The sequence below is a fragment of the Eleutherodactylus coqui genome, chromosome 7, assembly GCF_035609145.1.
Source record: "Eleutherodactylus coqui strain aEleCoq1 chromosome 7, aEleCoq1.hap1, whole genome shotgun sequence".
Taxonomy (NCBI): domain Eukaryota; kingdom Metazoa; phylum Chordata; class Amphibia; order Anura; family Eleutherodactylidae; genus Eleutherodactylus; species Eleutherodactylus coqui.
In genome coordinates, this window is record NC_089843.1 from 224,814,476 (window position 1) to 224,841,478 (window position 27,003).

At 44.0% G+C, this 27,003-nt stretch overlaps 1 protein-coding gene across 1 annotated transcript in view; it reads right to left on the bottom strand.

Annotated features, from left to right (window-relative positions):
- ADGRL3 (adhesion G protein-coupled receptor L3) overlaps positions 1-26,389 on the bottom strand; it is a 604,084-nt gene extending 577,695 nt beyond the window's left edge. Inside the window, exon 1 of the mRNA XM_066574505.1 lies at positions 25,802-26,389. The gene's annotated coding sequence lies outside the window, so the exon portion shown is untranslated. The remainder of the gene's footprint in view (positions 1-25,801) is intronic.
- Between the last annotated feature and the right edge of the window lie 614 nt (positions 26,390-27,003).

The following is a 27,003-nucleotide window of genomic DNA, read 5'->3' on the forward strand; positions in this document are numbered from 1 at the left end:
GACAGATGCTCAAGACAGAAGTTCTCGTGTTGGCATCCAGTGCCATAATGACACTGAGCATGCACCATATGTGGATCATATGTGAAATCCCTTAAAATGATCTACATTAACATCCACAACAGGACTCCAAGCTCTTTCCTCAGGACCCCCGACAAGTGCACCAAATACTGCAAAGAATTCCTGGCACTCCGCAAATCAACAAACTGCAGATCACCATCCATAAAAACTGGAGATTTCCCGTGAACAGGAGGTATATATTTGTTGATGAAAGTATTATAAAAAACATCAGGGATCTTAAATGAAAGGGTAATCGCCAATCCAATGGATGATGGATCCATAATTTCCTTGGTTTTCTAAGGACCAATGAAACATGGACCAAACTTGAATGATGATTGCTCAAGGCTAATTTACCACGGGTGAGTGTGATATCGGGCCGTGAAACTCCCCTGTTTTCAATGGGAAACCTTCCACGCACTCGCATGAACACTGCAGGGAAAAACAAAATCAGTCATGCGTATGACCCCATTCTTGGGGTTCATATTCTTGCATGTCACAAGGCACATATCTCGCATGATCTTCTCGACCGTGTGAAAGCGGCCTTCGTTTAATATTCTTTGTGGACCAACAGACCAAATCTCCAAGCAAGAAACTAGGCCCCTCAAAAAGATTTGTATCTGCTGTTCTTTTCTAACTCAACACTGACCTCCTGAAATGTTTCTGTCCGTCTTCCCAGACTGTATGAATACGCAATGCAAACTCATTAGGCACCTCGGAAACAAAAGTGGAAAACAAGCCAAAACATAGATGGAAACCATAATGACATAAGAAAGAAGTCTCTGTAGACTCAAGAGATATATCATTCAGAGCAAACTCCACTTAGGGTGAGAACACAGCCAGGTCTTCCGAATGATCAGAAACAAAACAGTGGAAATATTGTTTGATTAAGAACTTTGGCTAAGTTTAATCTCTCTGACCGTTAGTTTCTGGATGATAGACAGAAGAAAAAGACACTTTTAACAGACTACATAACAAGCGACAAAGCATATAAGAGAACTGAACCCCAAGGTCAGATACAGGAACAGTAGGCAAAGCATAACATTCTGACAATATGCATGATAAACAGCTTGGCCAACATTTGGCATTAGGAAGACTTGGCAAATCAATAGGATGACTCATTCTACTGGACCTGTCAACCACAACCCAGATAGCAGAATTACCCTCAGAACTTGGTAGATCCATGATAAAGTCCATGGATATTTGGGTCCAAGGACTCTCCAGAATAGCCAAAGACGACAACTTGCTTGCAGGAAGGTTTTGAGGAGACCTTTATGTAGTTCTCCACATCCCGCCTAACAGTAGGCCACAAAAAGGTTCTAGAAATTAACCTTCTGGTGTTGTTTTTACCTGGATACCCTGCTACCACAGAATCGCACATCTTTGTCAACAGTTTAATGCATAAAATGTATAGCAACAAACAACTTCCCAGGAGGAAGGCTTAAAATCTTGAGCCTATTTGATTTGCTCCTCGAAACTTAATGAAAGAACTGACACCACAGCTGCCTGGGAGATAATGTAAGCAGGTGGCTCCTCTGACGTTTCTGGGACAAGACTCCCAGACAATGCATTGGCTTTGACATTTTTACTCCCTGGACAATATGTGACAGCAAAATCGAAATGAAAAAAAAAACACAGGGACCGACGTACTTGTTTAAGATTTTATTCTTTAGCAGACTCAAGATAAATCAGGTTTTTGTGATCAGTAAGAACTGTCACTTTGTGCTAGGCTTCCTCCACAAAATGCGTTCATTCTTCAAATGCCTACTTTATAGCTAGATGTTCCCTTCATCCCATATTGAGAATGCTCTGGGGAAGTAAACACATGGACACAATTTAGGTGAATTATGAGACCCCCGAGACAGGACAGTTCTCACCCAATTCTAGACACATCCACCTCAACCACATAAAGCTTGGAGGCATCAGGTTGGATTAATATAGGAGCAGAAGCAAAACATTTTTTGAGCTAACTGAAGGCTTTCCTGGCCTCAGGAGACGACGTAGACTTCTTGGTCATGTCAATGAGGAGTTTTACAATCACAGAAAATCCACGAATGAACTGAACTTTCTATAGTACTTAGCAAAACCAAAAATTGCTGAAGATCCTTGAGTTCTCATGATGAATCCATTCCAAAATGCCTCATAAGAGAGATGTTATAACACCTCAGAATATCCTAAACAGATATATCTGCCCATAGAGCGGGACAGGAGCCTCCAATGTGAGGCGGATTGAGGCTATATTTGGGTCATTTATGAACACACAAGGCACTATAAATGATGGGGTGCGCTTCCTGAGTGTCTGAAAAATATATGTGCCCTAATAGTTTGCAAAAAAACATAATAAAAATCTTTTTTTTTCCTTCCACTTTCCATTCGTTCCAAAACTGTGGGGCCAAAATACTCCCTACATCTCTACAGGACTTTGTTATGCAATCTAGTTTTCCAATGAGGCCATTTGCAGTGGGTTTTTTGCTGTGACAGCTCAATTCCTCCACAAGTACGCAATGGGGTCAGAGACATTTTCAAGAAAAAGTTGTGTTCTGGGAGCCTCTGGGCACTCTCATCCTATAGGGCCTTGCCGTGGGCCAGACATAAGATTAGAGCCATCGCAGTTATATTTCTGAACACAAGAGAAGCAGTGTGATACATCTTGGGATGCCTGTGAGGCCTTTAAAATAAAACATTTGTGGAAAAAGAGTTTTTTAGAATTCTTTTCACCTCATTTGGCACTTTTTTTTTAAATTTGTAGATTGGGGTAACAATTTTGCTAATCCACCCAGGGCACTAAAATACCTTTCCCCAGTCCAGCCTACCTGACTGTATGGTATAGAGAGAGAGGGAGTGAAAAAGAAGCTCTTGAAATCAGTATTTTACCACTAGGCATGAGTAATATTCTGAGTGGATATTAGGCAGGTGGTAATTAGCTGCCAGGGCTATATTCAGGGGCAGATTGAGAATTTTAAATGGCCAGGGAAGGACATTTTTTTTTTACGTAGCCTCCTGTTGTAGGTGGGTCTAAAAACATAATGGTAGAAGAAGCCTTTATAGTCGGTAGGGCGAATGGCCAAGATTTTTTCGCAGTGCACCGACATCTACTTTGATGCTACTGTAAATGTTGTAGATTTTCCAGATAGAAAATTCATGGCAAATCCGCCGGTGTGAACATGTCCTAAGGGGGAATTCACACATTCCAGCTTTGATGTTAAATTTCAACTGTGGATTTCATTTCAAAATTCCGCATGAATGACCAGTATAATGTAAGTGAATGGGGTTGTAATAAACCTCATTCACTTCAGTGCATGCTTTATCTGTTGTGGAAATGGCGCTGATTTTCACTATTGAAGTCGGTGGTCAAAATCCACATCAAAATCTATATGTGAATTTTGAGGCGTAGTTTCTTCATGAGGTGGAAACATACTCTAAGTGAGGTCCTGCACTGGTAGATAGGGCCAATGCGAGAGAACAGTAGGAGGAGGCAAGTGTTATTTTCATTAGAAAAAAATAAAGAACAATGCTTGAGACCCTAATAATACACACCTAAGATGTTGGAGAACCCTTACTACACACTTGAGATGTTGGAGAACCCCTACTACACACCTCAGATGTTGGAGAACCCTTACTACACACTTGAGATGTTGGAGAACCCCTACTACACACCTCAGATGTTGGAGAACCCCAACTACACACCTCAGATGTTGGAGAACCCCAACTACACACCTCAGATGTTGGAGAACCCCAACTACACACCTCAGATGTTTTAGAACACCTACTACATACCTCAGATGTTGGAGAACACCTACTACATACCTCAAGTGTTGGAGAACACCTACTACATACCTCAGACGTTGCAGAACCCCAACTACACACCTGAGATGTTGCAGAACCCCTACTACACACCTCAGATGTTGCAGAACCCCAACTACACACCTCAGATGTTGGAGAATATCTACTACACACCTCAGATGTTGGAGAATATCTACTACACACCTCAGATGTTGGAGAACCCCTACTACCCACTTCAGATATTGGGGAACCCCTACTACACACCTCAGATGTTAGAGAACACCTACTCCATACCTCAGATGTTGCAGAACACCTACTACACACCTCAGATGTTAGAGAACACCTACTACCTCAGATGTTGCAGAACACCTACTACATAGTTCAGATGTTGCAGAACCCCCTACTACATACCTCAGATGTAGCAGAACCCCCTACTACATACCTCAGATGTAGCAGAACCCCTACTACCCACTTTAAATTTTGGGGAACCCCTACTACACACCTCAGAAGTTGAAGAACCCCTACTACACACCTGAGATTTTGTGGAACCCCTACTACACATCTCAGATGTTGCAGAACCCCTACTACACACCTCAGAAGTTGGAGATCCCCTACTACACACCTCAGATGTTGACTAACCCCTACTACACACCTGAGATGTTGCAGAACCCCTACTACATACCTCAGATGTTACAGAACCCTTACTACACACCTCAGATGTTGACTAACCCCTACTACACACCTGAGATGTTGCAGAACCCCTACTACATACTTCAGATGTTACAAAACCCTTACTACACACCTCAGATGTTGACTAACCCCAACTACACACCTGAGATGTTGCAGAACCCCTACTACACACCTCAGATGTTGAAGAACCCCTACTACACACCTCAGATGTTGAAGAACCCCTACTACACACCTCAGATGCTGGAGAGCACCTACTACATATCTCAGATGTTGGTGAACACCTACTACATACCTCAGATGGTGCAGAACCCCTACTACACACCTGATATGTTGCAGAACCCTTACTACACACCTGAGATGTTGCAAAACCCCTACTACACACCTCAGATGTTGGAGAACCCCTAATACACATCTCAGATGTTGGAGAACCTCTACTACACACCTCTGATGTTGCAGAACCCCAACTACACACCTCAGATGTTGGAAAAACCCTACTACACACCTCGGATGTTGGAGAAACCCTACTACACACCTCAGATGTTGGAGAAACCCTACTACACACCTCAGATGTTGGAGAAACCCTACTACACACCTCAGATGTTGGAGAACCCCTACTACACACCTCAGATGTTGGAGAACCCCTACTACACACCTCAAATGTTGGAGAACCCCTACTACACACCTCAGATGTTGCAGAACCCCTACTACACATCTCAGATGTTGCAGAACCCCTAAAAAGATGATAGTAGAGATCTCTGTACTGACCCCTGATATAACTATACATAGTTATTGGAGACAGAACCACTGATTGGGTTGATCAGGGAAATACGGTGGATATAGTATATCTTGACTTTAGTACAGCATTTGACAAACTATCTCATACCATACTTATTGAAAAAATGACCAAATATGGGATTGACAAGGCAACTTTTAGGTGGATTCACAACTGGCTGAGTGATCAAAGAGTGGTCATAAATGGCTGCACATCCAAGTGGAAGAATGTATCAAGTGGGGAACCACAAGGCTCTGTCCTGGGCCCAGTGTTGGTCAACATTTTTATAACTGATCTGGAGAAGGGAATTGAAATAATCAAACTTGCTGACGACACAAAGCTAGGAGGGATAGCTAAAACTAGGGAAGAGAGAGGATTCAAAAAGATCTAGAAAAGCTTGAACAATGGGCGGCGACTAACAGAATGTTATTTAACAAGGAGAAATGCAAAGTCCTACATTCGGGCAAGAAAATTGAAAAAAGCAGATATGGAATGGGAGGAATTGGACTAAGCAGCAGATGTGAAAAAGACTTGGGTATACTAATAGATCATAGACTGAACATGAGTCAATATTGTGATGCAGCAACCAAAAAGGCAAACACAATTCTGAGATGTATTAAGAGAAGCATAGAGTCTAGATCACGTGAGGTCATTATCCCCCTCTACTCTTCCTTAGTCAGACCTCATCTGGAATACTGGGTCCAGTTCTGGGCACCCCACTTTAAAAAAGACATCGACAAACTGGAGCAAGTTCAGAGAAGAGTTACCAAGATGGTGATTGGTCTGCAAATCATGTCCTATGAGGAACCGTTAAAGGATCTGGGAATGTTTAGCTTGCAGAAGAGAAGGCTGAGAGGAGACTTAATAGCTGCCTACAAATATCTGAAGGGCTGTCACAGTGCAGAGGGATCAGCCCTATTCTCATCTGCACAAGGAAAGACTAGAAGCAATGGGATGAAACTGAAAGGGAGGAGACACAGATTAGATATTAGACAGTGAGGGGGATCAATGAGTGGAACAGGTTGCCACAGGAGGTGGGGAGTTCTCCTTCAATGGAAGTGTTCAGAGGCTGGGCAAATATCTGTCTGGGATGATTTAGTGATCCTGCACTGAGCAGATGGTCGGACCCGATGACCCCGGAGGACCCTTCCAACTTTACCATTCTAGGATTCTATGAGTGTGCCCCCTTGTTACAGTCTTAGGTATAAATAGATGATGGGAGAGATGTTTGTACTAACCCCCTACATGGTTATTAACTTTCCCCTCACATGTCTTTTTTCTAAACTAAATAACCCAAATTTTGATGACCTCTCTGGGTATTGTAGTCCACCTATTCCATTTACTACTTTAGTTGCCCTCCTTTGTACCTGCTCAAGCTCTGATACATCCTTCTTGAGCCCCAAACTGTCCACAATATTCCATGTGTGGTCTGACCAGTGACTTGTAAAGAGGAAGAACAATGTTCTCATCATGCACTCCTAGACCTCTTCTGATTCCCCCATGATCCTATTTGCTTTGGCAGCAGCTGCCTGACACTGGCTGCTCCGGCTAAGCTTACAGTTAACTAAAAACCCCAAGCCTTTCTCCATGTGGTGTTCCCCAGTGGTTTCCCATTTAGTGTGTAATGGTGACATGTATTTCCTGCCGGTGTACAGAACCTTACATGTATCAGTGTTAAACCTCATCTGCCACTTTTATGTACCCAACTTATCTAGATCCTCTTACAATCTCCTTGTGTTTCTCTTGCATTCATTTTTTTATATAGTTTTGTAACATCTGCAAATATTGATATGTTACTGTACAAGCCTCCTACCAGGTAATTAATAATTGTATTAAAAAGAATAGGGCCCAATACTGCCCCCCTGTGGTAACCCACTAGTAACAGTGACCCCTTCAATACTGACCCCTGTGGTATTCCCTAGTAACAGTGACCCTCTCCAATACTGTCCCCTGTAGTACCCCACTAGTAAAAGTGACCCCTCCAATATTGCCCCCTGTGGTATTCCCGAGTAACAGTGACCCTCTCCAATACTGTCCCCTGTAGTACCCCACTAGTAACAGTGAGCCCTCCAATAACACTCCCTGCGGTACCCCACTAGTAAAAGTGACCCCTCCAATATTGCCCCCTGTGGTACCCCACTAGTAACAGAGACCTATTCAAAGTATGTACCATTTATAACCCCTTTCTGCTTTCTATCACTGACCAGTTACTTACACACATTCTCGCCCGGACCGAGCATCTCATGTTATATACCAACTGTTTATGCGGCGCAGTATCAAATGCTTCGGAAAGTCCAGATACATAAGATTTCCACAGTGACAGATACACTGTGACTCTCCCTGGTCCAATCTAGACCTTACACAGAATACTGCTATGGGATGTCTCATAGCCTGAATCTGCAATAACTAATAGTGCTATGGCAGTCCGCATGATAGAGTTATTATTAAATAGCTCTAGTAGCCCAGATGTTTGATAGACAATACACATCACATGTAAAGACCAGGCTAGGCAGACAAGGAAGCAAAAGAAACTATCAAAAAGGTTTACTAAAAACGTAAGTTAACAAAAGAAAAGGGGAGAGAAGGAAACAACAAAAGAAATATCACTTATATAAAAGGGACGAAGGACAGAGAATCTTCAGACCCCCCATTAGAGTGTCTGAAGCTCATAGATCCATTTCGCCTTCCTTTAAAGTATCTACGTGTTCCAATCTCCCTTCCTAGTCATGTATTCTACTACCTCTACAACCTTTAACAACCTGACATCACTTTACCAGAGGGTCCTCTGGATGCATATCTCGCATATGTACCGCTAATGGTCGATCCTAGCCATGCTCGATATCCCACATGTTCCAATATCAGGCAACGAACTTGTGCTGCATTTTCCCTACGTAGGAGCATGGGCAGGGGCAAAGATAAACCACACCAGCAGTCTTACAGTTGGGATATTCCCAGGGGTACATTATTCCCTTCCTGTTACCACAATCCTAAAGTCCTTACCCATAGAGATAAATCTACATAATCTGCAACCCCCAAATCTACAGGTGCCCGACACCTTTCAGTCCAACCAGATACCTTATTTTCTGGGTGCCATATAGAAAGAACGACAAAGAAAATCCCCTAGGTTCCTCCTTATCTTATAGGTGAAGTTAGGTGAAGCACCAATAAACTTTGCAACTAGGGAATCTATCCTTAGGATGGGCCAATAAGGGGCAAGGATTTTTCAAATTTGCATAGCCAGATCTAAATCCAATATTACCTTGATCTTGCTTGATCATATAGTTACATGCTTCTGTAAGAACTCAACTGGGCCGCCCCTTTGTTTAAACCTGTCTCTTAATTTGGGTGCTTCCATCTTGAACACCCTTATATTTGAGCAACTGTGATGAATTCTAAGATCCTGGCCATGGGTTATGTCCCTTTTTAGAGGGATAGCGGTGGTTCATTCATGGAAGTAACAGTATTTCCTCTCTGGGTTTGCGCCAAGACTGCCACTGCTATTGTTGGTCATGATGACCTCTAAGAAACACAGATGGTTCTTATTAATATTAGAAGTAAAGTGAAGACCTAGACGATTCACATTCAAAGTCTTCATAAACTCCAAAAAGAGTTCCCAGGGAGCCATCCAAATAATTCTTATGTCACCAATATAGTGATTCCCCATTGCCACATGCGGATGGAAAGGTGCCAGGGATTCTGAAAAAGCAACCACACACTTGTCCTCCTACCAGTCCAAGAGCAAGTTATATGTGGCTGTCACAGGAGTGCTCTTAGCGTGCGCTTGACCTGGAGAAAGACATGCGCATCAGAGATTAAGAAATTGTGTGTCAAGACAAAATCCAAAAATTGTAGTACGAAATCATTATGGACACTTCTGATTTTGAGGTTGTACTCAACAGCCTGCATCCCATAAGCTGTAAAGCCCCTCTACATTAGTACTTCAAGCATCCTCCTCCAGTACAATCAACAGGTTTTATGCAGTAGGTCCACAGTGTCCCTAAGAGGAAGCATTAATATGAAAGGGTGTTACATGTCCTTGAGATGGAGTCCTACATTCTGTGTAGCATCGTTTACCCCAGACACTAGGGAGCTTCCTAGGTGTAAGGACGTTGCCCATATGGGGCTGAAAGAGTTCGGCATGCCAGAAATGATGTAGATAATGGGTGCAAGTTCATAAAGCCCTGAGTAAGTTATGGATGTCTTGCTGCTGAATATGAGCATCAAATAATGCAAATGTTTATGATGGATGTGAGGGCACAACAAGGACCTGACGTGTCAGAAGTGGGTTGTATTGGGTTAGACGTTAGGTACCTTGTTAATTTGCTGTCAACGATGTCAGGCATCTTGACCCAATGGGGTGGTACAGGTCGAGGGTCCAGATAGATGGGTCTGGATGGGGCAAAGGAAGTAAAGACCCAAAATGGACCAGGTGACTTGTTGCAGCCCCCTTCAGGAGGTATTCTAACAGAGGTGCACCTGAGTATTGTACGTGATGTGTTACAATTCCACAATTACGATTCTGCCTGTTTATGCAACATTCAAGCACCAGGTCCCTCCTGTTCAGTGTATTTATCTAAGTAAAGTTCATATAGCAAAAATGTCTGTCATTACAGTGCCGTATACCACCTCACCTGATTCACCTACACAAGACTGCTTCCACTGTAAAGGCCACCTTCCAAAAAATATGATGAGAAGGAGGAAGAGGCATGTGAAGATGATGAGGGGTGCTGATGTCTATTGTCCTGTGGATGGGGAAATGTTCCACCTCCTCGACCCCCTTGAATCCCTGCTTATGATTAATGCGGTTTTAGCAAGCTATCCCACTGAGTATTTATCAGGTCAGCTGCCATTGAATTTATATATTCCCTGAAAGACCAACTACCATTGGTGGAAATGAGTTGGAATGAAACGTTGTATCATCTTGTGTGCATCACGTGAGAGTTGTTGTGGGAGTTGAATGTTGTATGGTGACCTTTGTAGCCAGTGATATTTGTTATGCTTTTTAGAGGACTGGGCTTTTTTTCTTTATTAAGATCTGTTCATTTTTTTGCATTTTTATGTTGCTTGATGCTTATAACTTTGTACTTTGGGTGAATGCCATGCCAGTGATTAGGATTTATTGGTTGCTTTAACATCTTACCCTGGTTCCGTCTTTTCCAATTCTTTGAAATATTAGCTGTCTGATTTTATTTCCCCCTAGCACAGTGTGTTCCATGGAGAGGCTGGGAGAGTGGGGTCACCCTTGTCAGGGCAGCTACTCCACTTAGATAGCAACATGATAGTATCATAAGAAGGTCTGCTTCCTCTCTTTTAACTTGTTTATTAAGAGTTATGTTTTATCTTTGTCCACTTTTGTGTTTCATAAAACGGCCACTTAATCTCTGTGTAAGTAAGAAAGGTGTCCATTACTTTGTGATTATGACAGTAAGTACCTCAGTAAAACAGAATGTTAGTCTCTGTTTCAGTGTATGAATTCAGAATGTCAGATGACACAAATGACATAAATGCCCTAAAATATATATCACCAACAGTGAAAGAGGGTCTTTAAGGACAATTCTAATCGACAGAACAGCATGCGGTTATTTTGGTGTGCATGTTTATGTGTGAAGGTCCAAGCAGACAAAAGGTTCAAGCTGATTAAATATACACTTTTGTGTGTCCACAATCTGTTTTAGTGCTCCAGACTTTAAAAAAATTTTAATTAAATTTTCTAAGACCCATTGGCCCTTAAATTGAAAATTTTAGGAGCCAAACAGCAATCCAGCTGCCAAATGTATACATATATAATGTCTGAAGCCCGTCTACCGACTCAGGGGGTTGTGTAAGGTTAAACGCTTTGGGTTTTGTATGGTTAATTGTTAAACCAGAGATGGACCCGAATCTGGATATTTCCAACATTAGGTTAGGTATGGTGGTGTGAGGGGAGGATATGAACATCAGCAAATCATCTGCAAACATTGAGAGTCTGTGGTGTACCGAAGCGACCTCAATCCCCTCGGGATTATTGTGGAGTTTAATAGCCAGAGGTTCTGTGGCCAGTATAAAAAGTAAAGGGGACAGAGGCCAACCCTGTTGCATTCCTCGGTGGATCGGGAAGATGTCTGAGCAGAAGCCCCTATAACATACAAAGGCCCTGGGGTGGGCGTATAATATCGGTAGCCATGAGAGGAGCTCGCTGGGGAACCCCCACTGGTCAAGGACCAAAAATACGTATTCCCAACCTAAAGTGTCAAAGGCTTTGTGTATGTCTAGGGATAACAGCATTGCTGGGATACCTCTGGTTCTACAGAGGTGGGTGAGGTTGATAACTCTGCGAATGCTATCAGGGGCCTGAAGGCCCAGGACAAATCCAACTTGATCTTTACCAACTAGTGAAGGAAGGGCCATATTTAACCCATTCCCGCTGCAGGGCGTAAGTTTAGGTCCTGGGAGCGGGGTACTTCCCGCAACAGGGCGTAAACTAACGTCCTGGAGATAGCGCTGGATCATATGTGATCCAGCGCTATCCCGCAGCGGGAGCCGGCTGTCAGTCACAGCCGGCGTCTCGCTGCAGCAGCGGGGGGACATCAGAGATGCGCCCGCCACTGTTAACCCCTTCCCTGCCGCGATCTAAGTAGATCGCGGCAGGGAAAGAGTTCACAGCGGGAGCGCGGCTCCCTCTGTGTCTCCGGCCGGAACTCGCGATGACATCGCGAGAGCCCGGCCTGTCACCATGGCAACAGGACGCCAGACACTGGCGTCCTGTATTGCCTATGCCTGAGATCGCTGTATGAGCGATAAGGCATGGGAGAGCAGTAGCTCTGCCATGCCTTATGACAGCGATCATCAGGGCAGTGGTCAAAGTCCCTCAGAGGGACTCAAACAGTGTAAAAAAAAGAAAGATTTAAAAAATGAATTAAAAAAAATGTAAAAAAAAAGAGTAAAAAAACCATTTTTTATGCTTTTTCTCAGATTAGCATAAAAAAAAATAAAACCCCACATATTTGGTATTGTCACATCCGTAACGATGCGTACAATAAGTTGCACATGCTTTTGACTGTGCATCAAAAAAAACGCTAAAAAAAAAGCTAAAAAACTGAGGCAAAATGCTCATTTTTAGCATTTTGCCTCACTAAAAACGCAATAAAAGTGATCAAAAAAGTCGTATGTACGCCAAAATGGTACCAATAAAATCTACAGCTTGTCTCGCAAAAAATAAGCCCTCATAGAGCTCTGTACATCAAAAAATAAAAAAGTTACGTGACTTTGAATGCAGCAATTTAGAATAGAAAAAAGATTTCCAAAAAAAAAGGGTTTTTATTGCAGAAAAGTGGGAAAACCTAAAAAAAATGTTAGAATTTTGGTATCGTTGTAACCGTACCGGTCTGCAGAAAAAATGGAAAGTCTCATTTATGCTGCATGATATACGGTGTAAAAAAAAAATAAAAAAATCTATGGCAGAATTGATGCGTTTTCTCTCTCTGCTATCATTAAAAAAAAAAAAAAAATTTTACAATATAGTCTATGTACCCAAAATTGGCATCAATAAAAACTACAGTTCGCCACGCAAAAAACAAGCCCTTATACGGCCGCGTCCACGGAAAAATAAAAAAGTTATGGCTTTTGAAAAATGGAGATGGAAAAATACCAAAAAATCGCTTGGTCCTCAACGCCAAAATAGGCCGTGTCATGAAGGGGTTAAACGCGCCGCTAGGATTGTGGTGAGGAGCTTTAAGTCCACGTTTATTAAGGAAATGGGGCGGTAGTTTTGCTTATCTAATGAGTCCCTATCTGGCTTAGGTATCATAGATATTTATACCAGAAGGGCTGTCTGGCCAATTTGAAGACCGTCTCTCATTGCATTGAAGTAATCTGCTAGGTTGGAACACAAAATTGGTGAAAATTTTTTAAATTACAGGGCTGAAAAACCATCTGGGCCAGATCTTTTATTGGCCTTCAGTGCTTTAACGGCATTTGAGACTTCTTCCTGAGTAATGTTAGATGCAATATTGGCAAGGAATGTTACTTCGAGTGTAGGTAGTGATAAGAGGTGATTTGGTTTATAGGGAGGGAACATTCCTGTGAGTACAATTTAGTTTGGAACTTCTGGAATTCTCGAGTTATGGTGAGTGGGTTCGCAGTGACTTCATTTTGGTCTGTACGTAGTTTGTAAAAGGGATTTATGTTGGGGTGTGAGCGAAGTCTGCGGGCCAGGGGCGTGGAGGGTTTATTGAGACTTGAATTCATGTAAGTTAGCTAAGTGTTCCCTCACCATCTCTCTGCTTACAGATAGCCTGTATTCTTGTATTCCCCCAATAGCGGAGGGAGGATCAGCTTATGTTACATCTACTTTCTGAGAGAAAACAGATACAAAATAGGAATTTAACAGCTCGGCCTTCTCACCATCATTCTTAACCAATTCATTTTTATTTATTAAATATTTGGGATATCCCCCATATTGCATGACTCTGCTGATATGTTATTTGCATTCCCCTACTTTTAAAACACTTAGCCACCAGTTTCTTTGATCAGAACTCACTTCCATTCATGAACGTTTATTGTACATCTCCTACTTTTACCTATTTTTGTCATTATATATATTAATTTTTACATAGATTTTTTTTGCTTTCGCATATACCTATTTGTTTCAGCTTTATTTACCCATATCTAGATGGTTCTTATTAATATTAGAAGTAAAGTGAAGACCTAGACGATTCACATTCAAAGTCTTCATAAACTCCAAAAAGAGTTCCCAGGGAGCCATCCAAATAATTCTTATGTCACCAATATAGTGATTCCCCATTGCCACATGCGGATGGAAAGGTGCCAGGGATTCTGAAAAAGTAACCACACACTTGTCCTCCTACCAGTCCAAGAGCAAGGTGGCATATGTGGCTGTCACAGGAGTGCTCTTAGCGGTGCGCTTGACCTGGAGAAAGACATGCGCATCAGAGATTAAGAAATTGTGTGTCAAGACAAAATCCAAAAATTGTAGTACGAAATCATTATGGACACTTCTGATTTTGAGGTTGTACTCAACAGCCTGCATCCCATAAGCAGTAAAGCCCTTCTACATCAGTACTTCAAGCATCCTCCTCCAGTACAATCAACAGGTTTTATGCAGTAGGTCCACAGTGTCCCTAAGAGGAAGCATTAATATGAAAGTATATAATATATATACTAGCTGATATACCCGGCTTCGCCTGAGTTAATTTGGTACTGGTGTTTACCTGGTGTTCACACGGAAAATCTTCTGACATCGGTAAGTGAGAGTATTTGATTTCGTACGTAAAATTTGGACGCTAGTTCTTTTGTGCTAGAATTGAATAATCGAGTTGGGACCCATTAACTTTTCCTATTTATGACATATTCAATGCTTATGGCAAATTTCATGTTTCTTTGACTTTGGGAAGTGAGAGATTTAGATTATGTACGTAAAATTTCGGCGCTAATTCTTTTGCGCATAGAATTGAATAATTGAGTTGGGACCTATTAGCTTTTCCTATTTATGACATAATCAATGCTCGTGCCAAATTTCACGTTTCTATGACACCGGAAAGTGAGAAAATTACATTCCGTACGTACAACTTAGACGCTAATTCTATACCCGGCTGCGCCCGAGTTAATGTGGTACTGGTGTTTACCTGGTGTTCACATGGAAAATCTTCTGAAGCCTTGGTTACTTTAGAGATACCGGAAAAACATACGTTCACCATTTTGCATAGTTCTCTGCGTTACCCAGGAAACACCACGGGGAGGTACCCATGTGACGTTTCCTTTATATAAAATGACATCAGGAAGTGAGAGAATTAGATTTCATACGTAAAATTTGGACGCTAATTCTTTTGCACTTAGAATTGAATAATCGAGTTGGGACCTATTAACTTTTCCTATTTATGACATAATCAATGCCCGTGCCAAATTTCAAGTTTCTATGACATCGGGAAGTGAGAGAATTAGATTTCGTACGTAAAATTTGGATGCTAATTCTTTTGTGCTTAAAATTGAACAATCGAGGTGGGACCTATTAACTTTTCCTATTTATGACATAATCAATGCCCGTTCCAAATGTCATGTTTCTATGACACCAAGGAGTGAGAGAATTAGATTCCGTACGTAAAATTTGGACGCTAGTTCTTTTGTGCTAGAATTGAATAATCGAGTTGGGACCCATTAGCTTTTCCTATTTATGACATAATCAATGCTCGTGCCAAATTTCACGTTTCTATGACACCGGAAAGTGAGACAATTACATTCCGTACATAAAATTTGGACGCTAATTCTTTTGCGCATAGAATTGAATAATCGAGTTGGGACCCATTAACTTTTCCTATTTATGACATATTCAATGCCCGTGCGAAATTTTAAGTTTCTATGTGAGAAAATTACATTCCGTACGTAAAATTTGGACGCTAATTCTTTTGCGCATAGAATTGAACAATCGAGTTGGGACCCATTAGCTTTTCCTATTTATGACATAATCAATGCTCGTGCCAAATTACACATTTCTATGACACCGGAAAGTGAAAGAATTAGATTCCGTACGTAAAATTTGGACGCTAATTCTTTTGCGCTAGAATTGAATAATCGAGTTGGGACCCAATTACTTTTCCTATTTTGGAGATAATCTATGCTTGCTCCAAAATATTATGTTTCTACGACATCAGGAAGTTGGAGAACTTTTGGTGAGTCAGTGAGTCAGTCAGTCATTCAGTCAGTGAGTCAGTCAGTCAGTCATTCAGTCAGTGAGTCAGTCAGTCACTCAGTGAGTCAGTCAGTCATTCAGTCAGTGAGTCAGTCAGTCAGTCAGTGAGTCAGTCAGTCAGTCATTCAGTCAGTCAGTCAGTCAGTGAGTCAGTCATTCAGTCAGTGAGTCAGTCAGTCAGTCAGTCATTCATTCAGTTAGTGAGTCAGTCAGTCAGTGAGTCAGTGAGTCAGTCATTCAGTCAGTGAGTCAGTCAGTCAGTCAGTCAGTCATTCAGTCAGTCATTCAGTCAGTCAGTCATTCAGTCAGTGAGTCAGTCAGTCATTCAGTCAGTGAGTCAGTCAGTCAGTCAGTCAGTCAGTCAGTCATTCAGTCAGTGAGTCAGTCACTCAGTCAGTCAGTCAGTGAGTCAGTCATTCAGTCAGTGAGTGAGTGAGTCAGTCAGTCAGTCAGTCATTCAGTCAGTCAGTCATTCAGTCAGTGAGTCAGTCAGTCAGTGAGTCAGTCAGTGAGTCAGTCAGTCATTCAGTCAGTCAGTCAGTGAGTCAGTCAGTGAGTCAGTCAGTCATTCAGTCAGTGAGTCAGTCAGTCAGTCATTCAGTCAGTGAGTCAGTCAGTCAGTGAGTCAGTGAGTCAGTCAGTGAGTCAGTCAGTCATGCAGTCAGTGAGTCAGTCAGTCAGTCAGTGAGTCAGTCAGTCAGTCAGTCAGTCAGTGAGTCAGTCAGTCATTCAGTCAGTGAGTCAGTCAGTCATTCAGTCAGTGAGTCAGTCAGTCAGTCATTCAGTCAGTGAGTCAGTCAGTGAGTCAGTCAGTCATTCAGTCAGTGAGTCAGTCAGTCAGTCAGTGAGTCAGTCAGTCATTCAGTCAGTCAGTCAGTCAGTGATTCAGTCAGTGAGTCAGTCAGTCATTCAGTCAGTGAGTCAGTCAGTCAGTCAGTCAGTGAGTCATTCAGTCAGTCAGTCAGTCAGTCAGTCAGTGATTCAGTCAGTCAGTCAGTCAGTCATTCAGTCAGTGAGTCAGTCAGTCAGTCAGTCAGTGATTCAGTCAGTCAGTCAGTCAGTCATTCAGTCAGTGAGTCAGTCAGTCAGTCAGTCAGTGAGTCAGTCAGTCAGTCAGTCAGTGAGTCAGTCAGTGAGTCAGTCAGTGAGTCAGTCAGTCAGTCAGTCAGTGAGTCAGTGAGTCAGTCAGTCAGTGAGTGCTTTCAGCTTTATATATATAGATACTTTTGGATTCTTTTAGTTTTTGTTTTGTCTCAGTGTATTTTGAGATCAGATGGTTTTATAGTTACTTTCGTAGTGCGCCATATTTACTATTTACTGTCGACAGTGCACATACGCGCTTCTAATCACTGTGACTTTCGTTAGGGCGACGCATGCTCGCTCCAAGTCAGCGTTAATGCATGTTTCCAGTCATTGGGACGCATGCTCGGACAAAGTTTGACACGTACGTTCGGACGCCATGTTTGCCCGCTAGAGTGCTCACTTTCCTCATTTGTAATTTGAACTGAATGCCATTAACTATATACACCCCTGTCTGTAGAGGAATTATTGTATGTGCTTGAGAAAAGGTCCATTGCCCCGAAACGCATTGCACACGGTTCCACCTTTCCTTTTTGCATGTATTTTCATTATTGCAGATCTCTTCAGCCTCATTTATACATTCTAGCTCTCATTGCTATAGGCAGACCTTTGGGTGCAGGACTATTTTATCTTTTTCTTATGTTTCTGCTCTCCGAGCCTCCTTGAAGCCCTGGACTCTTCTTTTTACGTTCTCCTGAGCTGCAGATGTCAGTTTTACAGAGGGTCCCATCTACATTGACTTAAGGCCTTCGAGGATCACAGGTGTGGCAGCCCACCCTTCCAGTTGGGCTGTCTCCACCGGGGTGAATCCCTTTTTACACTGTTTGGTTCTAGTATTTTTGGCATCTTCCCATTTCAGGAGCGCCGCCCTTTATCTTATTTTCAGAGGCATACTTAGTTTTTCCATGTGAAAGCATTACTGCCCGGACAATGGGACTGTTCCCACCGCCGATTCCACCCTGGATCCACATGCAGATTTAGCCCCGGCAAGGTTCAAAATGTGCGTGAGGAATTGAAGCACGTTTCTGCGCAGATCGAGTTCAAGGAGTAACTTGTCACTTCTTTAAGAATTAGCGATTTTTACATGCAGATTTTGCACAAAAGTATTGGTCAGCAGAATCCGCCATGTCAGCAGAGCCTTAGTGCATACTCTTCAACCTCACCTGAAAAGAGGTTATTCAGTGACAGGATTTTTTAAAAGCTGCTCAGTCAGCTACAAAAATATGTTTACATACGTGTACTCGCCTTCCCCGATCCCCCACGGCTCCCATTCTGATGGTCTCATGCTGCACCCTACTGATTCAGCAGAGAAGATATCCTGACACCGGCGTACATATAGGGGTCGCGGCCCCAAAGCCAGGAGGGCCTCCTTTCCACATGCTGACTGAATGCAGAGTTACTTTCACTAGGCACTGTGCTAGCACCTCCTCCCGGACCTCCGCTCGGTCTCCTTCCCTGTCATGTTCACCTCCACCATCACCAGACGGGAGGAGTCTGAGCGGAGGTCCAGGAGGAAGTGTCTGCGTGCAGGAGAAGCTCAGTGCAGTGGTTAGAGGACCTAGAGAAAGTCGGTCAGCAGGCAGACCGAGGGCTTTCATGGTGCCACTCGCCCAGCTCCTGCAGTCACATCCTCAGCCAGCACAGGGGAATGGATGTGCAGTGGCCAACACATAGTGGCAGCAACCTGAAAGAAAGTGTAAGTCCCGCTGTGTCCACTCCTGATTTTGGGTGGCCAGCTCCTGGAAGCACCTCCGGCAGGGCCGCTGACGCAGCTGTCAGCGGAAGCAACACAGACTGTCAGCGGGAGACAGGAGCAAACATCGAACAGCGGCAGAGACAGCTGTCAGGTTGATGTTGTGGGCATCACCTGACCGTCCCCTGCTACTCAGGGTAGCCAACTCATGTCTCCACCCGTACTTCAGGTGGAGACATATTACACTAATACCGAGAATCAGGTAGGGGCATCCTGTGTCAGAAGGGGTGAGAGACAGCCATGAAGGGTCAAGGGGTGAACCATGCTAGGGCATCTTGTGTGATGGGAGAGAGCCATAAGCCCACTCTCACACAAGTGCTGATTACCACGGCAATGATGGAATAACGCTCCCATTGTTTTCAATGCGCTCGATTTTGAACGCTGTTCGCTCTATTATGCCGGTTTTAGCACACCTCATCAATGATGGCGCTAAAACCCGGTATGGACTGAAAATGAAAGTAAAATCGCAGCATTTTGCCGAGTACCTGTGTAAGAGTGGTCTGAAGCCACTGTCCCACACACCATCAAACGCAGCGTTCTACCATGACTTTGAGCGGTGTTTATGAGCACACTGTACAGTGCTACACGGCGTATTTCTATGCACTCCATCAGTATAATGGGCGACGAAGTGCGTTAAAAAGTGCTTAAACACATGAAAATAGAGCAGACAGCTCTCGGACATCGCGGTGCTATAAACACCTCTTTCGTATGCGAGTCTGCGCAGCCCCATTGAAATCTATAGAGACATTGTACAGCGTTTACTGTAGTGTTTGAAACGCCGCGGTAAACGCTGTAAAAAGCGTTGTGCGTGAGAGCGGCCTAAGGGTGCGTCCCCAAGTACCGAAAATGGTGCAGGTTGTCAGCAGCGGACAATTCACACCAAGTTCTGCATCAAAACCACATCAGAAAACATGTAAAAATCCGCGCCATTGGTGAAGGCTTTGACACAGGTTTTAAGTGCATCCACGGCAGATTTCGCCCTTCCAACGCTCTTTTGTGGTTTTGATGCAAAATTTTGTGCGGATCGTCCGATGCAAACAAGCAGTTCCCTGCTACTTGGGAACAAACCCTGAGACTGGCTTCACACGGGTGATAACGCAGAATTATGAAGCCCGCGCTCTTCAGTCCTTTGCATTCGATGCATGCCCTAGCTTTCTGCGTTCTGCTCTTTTTTGTATTGCCCATGTTTCCCTATAGAGCCTTCGTTTTATTGCATCGCACGCACTTGTGATTTTTATGCAATGCGATTTTTAACATTAGGAAGTCCTAGTGTCTTTCTCGCAAGAAAACTGCAAGTGGCAGCCATGTTTGTGTAAAAAAGCATCGCTGACGCTCAGACATCTCCATGAGAAAAACTGCAATATTCCTGCGATTTTGCGATTGCCGATGTAAAACTAGCCTAAAGGCATGGGGATGGGAGCCAAGCTGAACTTTTGCACCCAGGCCCCTGAGCCTCTAGTTACTGCATCCTGACACATGTGACCATTGCAGTTAATGACTGCTGAAATTAGTCCAATGTCCTTATTGTTGGGCTTGTGAATATATTGATACATCATTGTTGTCTTAGGACAAAAACACGCGGCCGTATGCGCCACTATGCTTGCCACTAAGGCCCTTCACAGTTTAGACTAAAGTATAAATAAAATCAATAAACTTTAATAGATATATTTAAAACCATATAACACAAATAGGGCGCTACACAAAAACCTCTATAGATTAAGAGGTGTACAGGTCTCTATCAAAGGAGACTATCGCCACTTCTTTTTAGTACCAGGGGTCCCTGATATGGGTACAAGCACTGGTAGGGTGGTAGAGAGAAAAAACGCAGGAGCTAATAGATAGAAAATTCCTTTCTTGATTAGTATGGGAATAAGTTTATCTCCCCTTACATAGGCGATAGCATGATATGGACCATTAGTATTTAATGTTAATATTGAATAACATCCAATTGTCTCAATGCTGCCACCTTCTATGTTCTCATAATATAAGAGGAGAAAGGTACAGATGGTAGCCCTCTTTTGAAGAAATTAATCTTGGGGCGACCACTTTGTGTTTTCTGATAGTGATTCCACTTTGTTCAAACAAAGTGCTATCACCTATGTAAGGGGAGATAAACTTATTCCCATACTACATCTTTCTGGAACACGTATTAGAAGAAATGTTGAGGTGATGATGACACTCAATTCATCCCAATAAAATACTTCCATACTATATGAATATGTTCAAAAGAAAGATATAAGGACGGGGAAAGCTAATCAAGAAAGGAATTTTCTATCTATTAGTTCCTGCGTTTTTTCTCTCTACCACCCTACCAGTGCTTGTACCCATATCAGGGACCCCTGCTACTAAAAAGAAGTGGCGATAGTCTCCTTTGATAGAGACCTGTACACCTCTTAATCTATAGAGGTTTTTGTGTAGCGCCCTATTTGTGTTATATGGTTTTAAATATATCTATTAAAGTCTATTGATTTTATTTATACTTTAGTCTAAACTGTGAAGGGCCTTCTAGTTGATTATTAGACAATTCTGCCCCTGTGATCAATATGCTTGCCACTAAGGAGCAGAGTTGCACATGAACGGGTTTTTTTCTTGTCTGACTTTTCAAACTCCGCACTATTGCACAGGAGTTTGAGAAAACTAGCAGGTAGAAGGGTCCTGCAGGTAGTATTAACCCCGTGCAAGAAAGGTAGGGCAAGTCCTATCTTTTCTCATCTGTACTGTTACCAGGCGAGAATACCACTAGTGAAAACGAAACCACTGAGATCAATGGTTTTGTTTCGTCCCATTATGTGACCATGATTTTCACAGCCGCATAACGGGACTAAATCCCGCCCACGTGAAGAAGCCCTCAGGATGGACAGAAGCCGCAGTGGCGATTCTGGACACAATGAAATGTTTAAATCCTTCAGCAGCACCAGCCACATCAATCTACTAGCGGTCCCAATTAGCGGTCACTGGAGTAGACGAGATTCCTAGATCTTACTATTAATCTTAATGCCTCTTGCCCACAGCCGAATCTGACTCTGACCACGGCCGGCGACCCTGCGTATGTGTCAGTCGTCTTTTTTTTCTGTATTGCGTCTCGCCGTCAGACATGTACAGTGCTGATTTTCCCGCGCTGTTGCTAGGTGATGACATGAGTGTCTGCGACCTTTCCACAATGGTAACTGCGGAAGGGCCGTGGGTCGAACCGCTTCCATTGACGTCAATGGAAGCCATCCGCGTAGAATCTGCTGAAAAATGGAGCATGCTGCGATTTTTACTCCACAAGTGGAAATCGCAATTGATTTCCGCTCATGTGCAGGAAGAATCATTTTTCCATAGCATGCTATGGACGGTATTTCCCATGGAACTCAGAGGCGGACACCCTCCCTGGATTCTGCAATGCAAATCGGCCCACATGCTGGCGGCCTAAGAAGGTAGCAAAAGAAGTGTATATGTGTTTCAAAGAACTTTTTCTGCAAGCAAACATTCAGGTTATTGATCTATGGGCACATGTTGGGGAACCTCTCAGAACCAGAAGTGAAAAAAATCAACTTTACTGTTATCAGACTAAGGCCATATGCACACGACCGGATTTGCATCGCAGAATTCCAGAGAGGGCGTCCACCTCCGGGTTCCGCAGCAAATACCCCCCATAGCATGCTCTGGAAAAGTGTCTTTTCCTGCACACGAGCGGAAATCAATTGCGATTTTCTGCTCGCAGAGGAAAAAAAAGAAAAACTGCACCATGCTCTATTTTTAAGTGGATTCCGCCCAGATGACTTCCATTAAATCAAATGGAAGCCGTCCGACCCGGAGCCCTTCCACAATTGAAAGGTCACAGAAAAACAGGGGTTTAAAAAAAAAAGAAAAAGCTGAATAGAACATATCTGACGGTGAGCCGTGCGGACCATCCACAGTACAGAAAAGAAGAAGACATGAGAGGTACGTGGGGTCACCGGCCGGGCACAGGGTCGAATACCACTGTGGGATTCCGTATCCAGAATCCGACCCGGTAGTGTGCAGCCGGCCCAAGTACCACAAACTACACTATCTGTCAAATAAAATCAAACACCTAGAAGAAGTTGTCATTTTGCTGCAAAATCCGTCCTGCAGTTCCATCTCAGGCAGATCTGTAAATGATGAGAGTTGTGGTGATTGGATGAACGGTCTTGTCACCGGAAGCCCTAAAAGTCTTTTCCACCTTGGCCTATAAGAGGCTCTTGGAGGCTCCTTGTGCGTAGTGACCTCTTCCACTTGTAGAGCTTGTTGGCCACTAGACTCCTCTACGATGCAGGGAAGAGATTTCACCCCGTTACCAAAGGGGGGCGCATTATTGGGATGTGAGAAACTGGATGGTCGTATTGATGAATTGTCCCCCACCGGCCATTCTGACCAGACTGTTAGAGGTGTTAGGACCAGTGGATAGGGGCACACAAGGTGACCGGGCTCAGGACCCCCCTACAGACCACCAGTAGAGAGGAGCATCTGATCAGACTGTTAGGTAGTGTTGGGACCAGTGGATGGGGGCACACAAGCTGACCGGGTTCAGGTTGTCCTCTACAGACCACCAGTAGAGAGGAGCGTCTGACCAGACTGTTAGGAGGTGTTGGGACCAGTGGATGGGGGCACACAAGGTGACTGGGCTCAGGACCACCGACAGACCACCAATAGAGAGGAGCGTCTGGTTTTCCGACATGCACCAGCAGCTCCAATTGTCTCATTGTCCACAATCCAGAGATGGAGGCGCCAGCATTACAGGCCCCTATGTCTGTCTGAACCATTTCACGGAGCTCATTACGTCTACTGCCTCTGACACCCACCCACTCTTGCCTCTATTTGCAGTGGTGTCGTGAACAACGAAACTGCTCAGCTATGGACTGGAACCAGGTTGTCTTCAGTGACAAATTTAGGTTTAGTTTGGTCACTAATGACGACCGTGTTTATGTCTGGAGAACTCTGGGTGAGTGCTTCAATCCTGCCCCCTATACTGGTATGGTGGCCTGGCTGGGGACATCGCATACGACAGTTTGTCACCCCTAATAGAGGTACAAGGGACAATAAAGGGTCAGCGATATGTTCAGGACATCCTGCAGCCACATGTGTTCCTCTCATGGCAGGGCCTCCAAGAGGTATTTTCCAGGGATAATGCCCGGCAGCACACAAGGGTGTCACAGGAGGCCCCCACAACATTGTCACACTTCAGTGGCCTTCCCACTCGCCAGATTTATCACCAATAGATGTACAGGACCAACTGGGATGCCAACTTTGTCAGCCTAAAAGTTGGCACAATCTAGAGACTCAGTTCCAGCAAATGTGGTCCGATATGCCACAAGATATTATACGCAACCTGTATGCCTCTATGCCCACTTGTATCACATCTTGAATGCAAACTAGAGGCGGTCCACACAAGATGTGTCTTGTATCCAAGCTAGAGGTGGTACAGCAGGGTACTAGAGCCTCCATGTCTGCCTGTATTACATCTTGTATTCAAGTTAGAGGCGGTACAACAGGGTACTAGAGCCTCCATGCCCATCCATATCACATCTTGTATCCAAGCTAGTGGTAGTATAACAGGGTACTAGAGCCTCCATGCTTGCCCATATCATATCTTGTATCCAAGCTGGAGGCAGAACATCAGGGTACTAGAGCCTCCATGTCTGCCTGTATTACATCTTGTATTCAAGCTAGAGGCGGTACAACAGGGTACTAGAGCCTCCATGCCTGCCTGTATCACATCTTGTATCCAAGCTAGAGGTGGTACAACAGGGTACTAGAGCCTCCATGCCCATCCATATCACATCTTGTATCCAAGCTAGTGGTAGTATAACAGGGTACTAGAGCCTCCATGCCCCACCTGTATCACATCTTGTATCCAAGCTAGTGGTAGTATAACAGGGTACTAGAGCCTCCATGCCCCTCCTGTATCACATCTTGTATCCAAGCTAGTGGTAGTATAACAGGGTACTAGAGCCTCCATGCTTGCCCATATCATATCTTGTATCCAAGCTGGAGGCAGAACATCAGGGCACTAGAGCCTCCCTACAAGGGGGCAGTTTTCAGCAACAAATGATCCTTTTGCTTTGATATTGTAATCACTTATATCAATGTTTCAGTGACAGAGAAAGTTCCATCCCATCCAACAACTTCTAGGGGAGGTTTTGTTTTTTTTACAATGAGTGTATTTCATCAAAACACAACAAAAAAATATAAATGTCAATTCTAGAAGTTGGCAGGAGCTGAACTAGTGGAGGGGGAACTAGGGGCACTAGAGCATGGCCAGGGCATTTAGATAAAGGGCATTCCTTCACTTTTGCTTCCTTGAAGGCCATCTCTGTTCAGTACATTGGGGGACCTTCTGGATAACTCTATTTTTCCTCTGTTGAAGCAAAGTCTAGCCCTGACTCTGGAAACGGACACATTTATTGTATGAGCTATTTAGCAGGAAAACTTCAATAGCTCCAATTATCCAAACAGATCTACTTGTCACCATATTCACATGTCAAAGCTTCCAGAGAAGAACAGCAGCAAACTGCAGCAATGTCCATTAGAGCCCACGCTTCCATCCAGCATATGGGAGCCACAGACTATATCTGTCAGCATGCAGGCATCATGGACCACAGTATACAGCGTTTCTATGAAAGCCTCCCTCCAGCCACAGTTCTGTGACATTTCACATTCCATGGCGAACATCCCCTATTCCCTCCCACAGCCTTTATCACTACAGTGCAGATAAAAAGTGGGAGGTGTGATGATGACAACAAGCTCTATAGTAACACAGCAGACAAAGAATACCAAATGAATGATAAACCTGCCTGCTGAAATGTAAACTAAAAACCTCACCTTGCAGGCTGAGGAGGATGCAAATGATACAAATACATATATGTGGCGAGCGGATCGCAACATTGTTTCCATGTCCCACATTCCAAATGAATGACGGTCAGAAAAACAAACAAACAAGACATATTACAAAAGGCTGGCTATCATTGGGGAGGATCATTACCTTCGTGATAAGCATTGCAGCTTAGCAATGGCCAACAGGATCTGGATGGAGCCAAGCCATACAAACACCAGGGCGGATGTAATGGAGCCCACACAGATAGATGCAGGCAGGACCAGCCGCGATGGCTGCAGATGAATGGAGCCAAGAAGAAACGAGCTTCAGTCCAGGGCCGCTCAGCTCTTCCAATGGATGAAGGAGGAGAACAGCATGGAAGAAATCGCCTTATTTCCAGAAGGGACCACAACTGCAGCAATCACGTCAGATCCCTTCAATGGAGCAAAGACAAACATGTATTTCTGTATCCTTTGTCTATTGGCAGCCGCCTGCAGATGCAGAAAAGCCCAAATCTCCGATTGCCCCTACAGATCGTGGGCTCTCATTGTCGGGATGCTTCACCCAGATGGATCCGTCGGGATGGCTTTTACAAATCATCATCCAAGTGATGGAGCTGGAATACGCCAGAAGCCATCTCTATGGCAGGGAGTGCTGGAGAGGAGAAGGCGAGATCTGTGCCTTATCGCCCGGCAGACCAACACGATGGAAGGCGAACTCATAGATTAAAATTGAAATTCAGCTGATCCAGCCTGGCAAACCCCGACGAGCTGAAGCCTGCAGCTAACCTGTCACAAGAAAGACAGAATAAGCACAGAGGAAATGGGAGGGGGAGGGAAACCTGGATGTCAATAGTGAGCAGCAGAATGCTGGGCGCAAGCGCCACCTAGCACCGCGGACGGGACTGCTGCCTCTCTCTGGTGACCCGGATCACTTGGCTCGGCTCACCAAAAACTCGGCTCCTTTGACTCTTCATTTCATACTAATGCTGTTCTGCCCTCCTCTCTGCTGATGACCCAAAGGGACCCTGCAGGACCCCTGACCCCTCATGTACATACTATTACTGCATCTTGTGCACTATAGAAGACCCCCATCTATAGAGCTCTGGATGCTTCAGCTGGTGGGAGACACCCCAAAGGGACCCTGCAGGAACCCCTGACCCCTCATGTACATACTATCATTACTGCATCTTGTGCACTATAGAAGACCCCCATCTATAGAGCTCTGGATGCTTCAGCTGGTGGGAGACACCTCAAAGGGACCTGCAGGAGTCCTGACCCCCTCATGTGCATACTATCATTACTGCATCTTGTGCACTATAGAAGACCCCCATCTATAGAGCTCTGGATGCTTCAGCTGGTGGGAGACAC